Source organism: Corythoichthys intestinalis, chromosome 19, assembly GCF_030265065.1.
Source record: "Corythoichthys intestinalis isolate RoL2023-P3 chromosome 19, ASM3026506v1, whole genome shotgun sequence".
NCBI classification, from domain to species: domain Eukaryota; kingdom Metazoa; phylum Chordata; class Actinopteri; order Syngnathiformes; family Syngnathidae; genus Corythoichthys; species Corythoichthys intestinalis.
Genome location: NC_080413.1, coordinates 37,888,962 through 37,894,961, shown reverse-complemented (window position 1 = coordinate 37,894,961; position 6,000 = coordinate 37,888,962). Strand labels below are relative to the sequence as shown.

The 6,000-nt window shown below is 47.4% G+C and overlaps 1 non-coding gene across 1 annotated transcript; it reads right to left on the bottom strand.

Moving 5' to 3' along the window:
* Nucleotides 1-1,356: 1,356 nt before the first annotated feature.
* trnar-acg (transfer RNA arginine (anticodon ACG)) lies at nucleotides 1,357-1,429 on the bottom strand. Its single transcript has one exon. It is a non-coding gene; the product is annotated as a tRNA-Arg (tRNA).
* Between the last annotated feature and the right edge of the window lie 4,571 nt (nucleotides 1,430-6,000).

The window sequence follows — 6,000 nt, the reverse complement described above, 5'->3', positions numbered from 1 at the left end:
ACCCTCTGACACGAAAAAAAAAAAAAAAAAAAAAACCACTCGGAAAAAATTGACATGTATATACAGTTTCATTGCAAATCAGTATTATGGTGATCATACTAAATATTTTTTTTCTGTGCACATATGAGGTACATATCGCTGCCATGAAGCCTCCATATAGTGACAGTTCTCTGCCCGCTTCACTGCCGTCACGCGACCGCAGCTCAGGTTTTGCTTGCCTCGTAGCTACGCGTGTTTTAAATTACTGTAAATTTGATAGTATATCGTCATAGGCACAGTCCCGAGTCTGTTGAGAAAAGTAGAACACTAAACCATGCTCGCTAGATTTGTGTGGTGTTTTTGTCTTTTTGAGCAGCATTTGATAGGCTCCACGTTAACAAATATGTGACAAAGTCGTTTCCTTTCATTTTATGACTCGTTCACCGCATAGTCATTACTGGAAAGTCAAGTTAGCAGCAAGCTAGGTCAGGAACCGGAGGACCGAATCACTGAACGGGAAGTGACAAAACTCAGTCTTTCCCCCCTGCCTGCACGCTGGCTGCTTATTGGCCACACGTGGAAATGAGTGACATACGCCATGATTCTGTTTCCGCTCCCTCCCCTGCCCGCGATGAGGCTGGCGTCTGATTGGTCGTGTGCGATGTCAGAAGACGCTGCCGCTTGCTCAACGCCCTCCCACGCAGCGAACAAGCGCCACCAACTTCATAGAACGAATCAGTGCAGATGGTGATTAGTTCGGTCTCGTTCACCCAAACAATTCGTTCAAAAAGAACGAATCGTTCGCGACCGATACAACACTAATGCAGAGTAGTAACCACTATACGATCACGGAACTGGTATCCCTCAGTCAACTGGACTGTCTTGTACCAGAATGTCTGTCCAACAGTGTTAGCCAAGGCCAGGCTGCTACAGCCGAAAACAACTGACAAGCTAGCCAGGAGTCAAACCTAGAAGCTCGTGATCTGGCGTCAGGAGCTTCATCCATTTCACCACTAGCCCTAATCTCAAGATTTGACTTCATGTGTGCCAAACTTAAAATGAGTTGACCGAGCAGAAGGAAGTCCGAGTCTTCTCAAAAGGTAGGGGAATTCAGAGGTGCCGTGACAATACACAGAATAATAACCACGATACGATCACAGCACTGGGTTCTTTCAGTCAACTGGACTGTCTAGTACTGGAACGTCTGTCCAACAGTGTTAGACAAAGCCAAGCGAGTACAGGCAAAACAGCTGACATGCTAGCCAGGAGTCAAGACTAGAAGCTCGTGATCTGTCGTCAGGTGCTGGACTGTCGAGACCTGGAAACTCTGTCAAACAGTGTTGGCGAAAGCCAAGCTACTACAGGCAAAACAGTCGACGAGCTAGCCAGGAGTCGAACCTAGAATCTCCTGATCCGTAGTCAGGCGCGTTATCCATTGCGCCACTAGCCCTAAGCTGCAGACTAGGGTTCGTGTGTGCCCCTGTTGAAAAGAGCTGAACAAGCACAGGGAAATCATTGGGAATCTTCCCAAAACGTAAGGGAATTCAGAGGTGCCCTGACACGGATTTTAAACAGGGTTCCTGCGGCCAAAAGGCAGAGTACCAATCACTATTCGATCACAGCACTGGGTTCTCTCACTCAGCTGGACTGTTTAGTACTGGAAACTCTGTCAAACAGTGTTGGCGAAAACCAAGCTTTGACAGGCAAAACAGCTAACGAGCTAGCCAGGAGTCAACCTACAATCTCCGATTTCCCTCTGCTGGTTCATGTGTGCCACGGTTGAAAATAGTTGAACCAGCAGAGGGAATTGATTTAGAATCTTCTTAAAATGTAGGGGAATCCAGAAGTGCCGTGACACGGATTTGAAACAGGGTTCCTGCGGCCGAAAGGCAGAGTACCAATCACTATTCGATCACAGCACTGGGTTCTCTCACTCAGCTGGACTGTTTAGTACTGGAAACGCTGTCAAACAGTGTTGGAGAAAACCAAGCTTCTACAGGCAAAACAGCTTACAAGCTAGCCAGGAGTCGAACCTAGAATCTCCTATTTCCCTCTGCTGGTTCATGTGTGCCACGGTTGAAAATAGTTGAACCAGCAGAGGGAATTGATTTGGAATCTTCTTAAAATGTAGGGGAATCCAGAGGTGCCGTGACACCGATTTGAAACAGGTTTCCTGCGGCCACAATGCAGAGTAGTAACCACTATACGATCACGGCACTGGTATCCCTCAGTCAACTGGACTGTCTTGTGCCAGAATGTCTGTCCAACAGTGATAGCCAAAGGCAAGCTTCTACAGGCAAAACATCTTACAGGCCAGCCAGGAGTCGAACGTAGAATCTCCTACTTCCCGCTGCTGGTTCATGTGTGCCACGGTTGAAATTAGTTGAACCAGCAGAGGGATATGAGTTAGAATCTTCTCAAAATGTCAGGGAATCCAGAAGTGCCCTGACACGGATTTGAAACAGGGTTCCTGCGGCCAAAAGGCAGAGTACCAATCACTATTCGATCACAGCACTGGGTTCTCTCACTCAGCTGGACTGTTTAATACTGGAAACTCTGTCAAACAGTGTTGGCGAAAACCAAGCTTTGACAGGCAAAACAGCTAACGAGCTAGCCAGGAGTCAACCTACAATCTCCGATTTCCCTCTGCTGGTTCATGTGTGCCACGGTTGAAAATAGTTGAACCAGCAGAGGGAATTGATTTAGAATCTTCTTAAAAAGTAGGGGAATCCAGAGGTGCCGTTACACGGATTTGAAACAGGTTTCCTGCGGCCACAATGCAGAGTAGTAACCACTATACGATCACGGAACTGGTATCCCTCAGTCAACTGGACTGTCTTGTACCAGAATGTCTGTCCAACAGTGTTAGCCAAGGCCAGGCTGCTACAGCCGAAAACAACTGACAAGCGAGCCAGGAGTCAAACCTAGAAGCTCGTGATCTGTCGTCAGGAGCTTCATCCATTTCACCACTAGCCCTAATCTCAAGATTTGACTTAATGTGTGCCACACTTAAAATGAGTTGACCAAGCAGAGGGAAGTCCGAGTCTTCTCAAAAGGTAGGGGAATTCAGAGGTGCCGTGACAATACACAAAATAATAACCACGATACGATCACAGCACTGGGTTCTCTCAGTCAACTGGACTGTCTAGTACTGAAACGTCTGTCCAACAGTGTTAGCCAAAGCCAAGCGAGTAGAGGCAAAACAGCTGACATGCTAGCCAGGAGTCAAGACTAGAAGCTCGTGATCTGTCGTCAGGAGCTGGACTGTCGAGACCTGGAAACTCTGTCAAACAGTGTTGGCGAAAGCCAAGCTACTACAGGCAAAACAGTCGACGTAGTCAGGCGCGTTATCCATTGCGCCACTAGCCCTAAGCTGCAGACTAGGGTTCGTGTGTGCCCCTGTTGAAAAGAGCTGAACAAGCACAGGGAAATCATTGGGAATCTTCCCAAAACGTAAGGGAATTCAGAGTTCCCGTGACCCGGATTCGAGCCGGGGTTCCTGCGGCCACAACGCAGAGTACTAACCACTATACGATCACGGCGCTGGCTTTCCTTGGTCAATGGACTGTCTAGTAATGGAATGTCTGTTCAACAGTGATAGCCAAAGCCAAGCTTCTACAGGCAAAACAGCTAACGAGCTAGCCAGGAGTCAACCTACAATCTCCGATTTCCCTCTGCTGGTTCATGTGTGCCACGGTTGAAAATAGTTGAACCAGCAGAGGGAATTGATTTAGAATCTTCTTAAAATGTAGGGGAATCCAGAAGTGCCGTGACACGGATTTGAAACAGGGTTCCTGCGGCCGAAAGGCAGAGTACCAATCACTATTCGATCACAGCACTGGGTTCTCTCACTCAGCTGGACTGTTTAGTACTGGAAACGCTGTCAAACCGTGTTGGCGAAAACCAAGCTTCTACAGGCAAAACAGCTTACAAGCTAGCCAGGAGTCGAACCTAGAATCTCCTATTTCCCTCTGCTGGTTTATGTGTGCCACGGTTGAAAATAGTTGAACCAGCAGAGGGAATTGATTTGGAATCTTCTTAAAATGTAGGGGAATCCAGAGGTGCCGTGACACCGATTTGAAACAGGTTTCCTGCGGCCACAATGCAGAGTAGTAACCACTATACGATCACGGCACTGGTATCCCTCAGTCAACTGGACTGTCTTGTGCCAGAATGTCTGTCCAACAGTGATAGCCAAAGGCAAGCTTCTACAGGCAAAACATCTTACAGGCCAGCCAGGAGTCGAACGTAGAATCTCCTACTTCCCTCTGCTGGTTCATGTGTGCCACGGTTGAAAATAGTTGAACCAGCAGAGGGATATGAGTTAGAATCTTCTCAAAATGTCAGGGAATCCAGAAGTGCCGTGACACGGATTTGAAACATGGTTCCTGCGGCCGAAAGGCAGAGTACCAATCACTATTCGATCACAGCACTGGGTTCTCTCACTCAGCTGGACTGTTTAGTACTGGAAACTCTGTCAAACAGTGTTGGCGAAAACCAAGCTTTGACAGGCAAAACAGCTAATGAGCTTGCCAGGAGTCAACCTACAATCTCCGATTTCCCTCTGCTGGTTCATGTGTGCCACGGTTGAAAATAGTTGAACCAGCAGAGGGAATTGATTTAGAATCTTCTTAAAATGTAGGGGAATCCAGAAGTGCCGTGACACGGATTTGAAACAGGGTTCCTGCGGCCGAAAGGCAGAGTACCAATCACTATTCGATCACAGCACTGGGTTCTCTCACTCAGCTGGACTGTTTAGTACTGGAAACTCTGTCAACCAGTGTTGGCGAAAACCAAGCTTCTACAGGCAAAACAGCATACAAGCTAGCCAGGAGTCGAACCTAGAATCTCCTACTTCCCTCTGCTGGTTCATGTGTGCCACGGTTGAAAATAGTTGAACCAGCAGAGGGAATTGATTTGGAATCTTCTTAAAATGTAGGGGAATCCAGAGGTGCCGTGACACGGATTTGAAACAGGTTTCCTGCGGCCACAATGCAGAGTAGTAACCACTATACGATCACGGCACTGGTATCCCTCAGTCAACTGGACTGTCTTGTACCAGAATGTCTGTCCAACAGTGATAGCCAAAGGCAAGCTTCTACAGGCAAAACATCTTACAAGCCAGCCAGGAGTCGAACCTAGAATCTCCTACTTCCCTCTGCTGGTTCATGTGTGCCACGGTTGAAAATAGTTGAACCAGCAGAGGGATATGAGTTAGAATCTTCTAAAAATTTCAGGGAATCCAGAAGTGCCCTGACACGGATTTGAAACAGGGTTCCTGCAGCCGAAAGGTAGAGTACCAATCACTATTCGATCACAGCACTGGGTTCTCTTACTCAACTGGACTGTTTAGTACTGGAAACTCTGTCAAACAGTGTTGGCGAAAACCAAGCTTCTACAGGCAAAACAGCTTACAAGCTAGCCAGGAGTCGAACCTAGAATCTCCTACTTCCCTCTGCTGGTTCATGTGTGCCACGGTTGAAAATAGTTGAACCAGCAGAGGGATATGAGTTAGAATCTTCTCAAAATGTCAGGGAATCCAGAAGTGCCCTGACACGGATTTGAAACAGGGTTCCTGCGGCCAAAAGGCAGAGTACCAATCACTATTCGATCACAGCACTGGGTTCTCTCACTCAGCTGGACTGTTTAATACTGGAAACTCTGTCAAACAGTGTTGGCGAAAACCAAGCTTTGACAGGCAAAACAGCTAACGAGCTAGCCAGGAGTCAACCTACAATCTCCGATTTCCCTCTGCTGGTTCATGTGTGCCACGGTTGAAAATAGTTGAACCAGCAGAGGGAATTGATTTAGAAACTTCTTAAAATGTAGGTGAATCCAGAGGTGCCGTGACACCGATTTGAAACAGGTTTTCTGCGGCCACAATGCAGAGTAGTAACCACTATACGATCACGGCACTGGTATCCCTCAGTCAACTGGACTGTCTTGTACCAGAATGTCTGTCCAACAGTGATAGCCAAAGGCAAGCTTCTACAGGTAAAACATCTTACAGGCCAGCCAGGA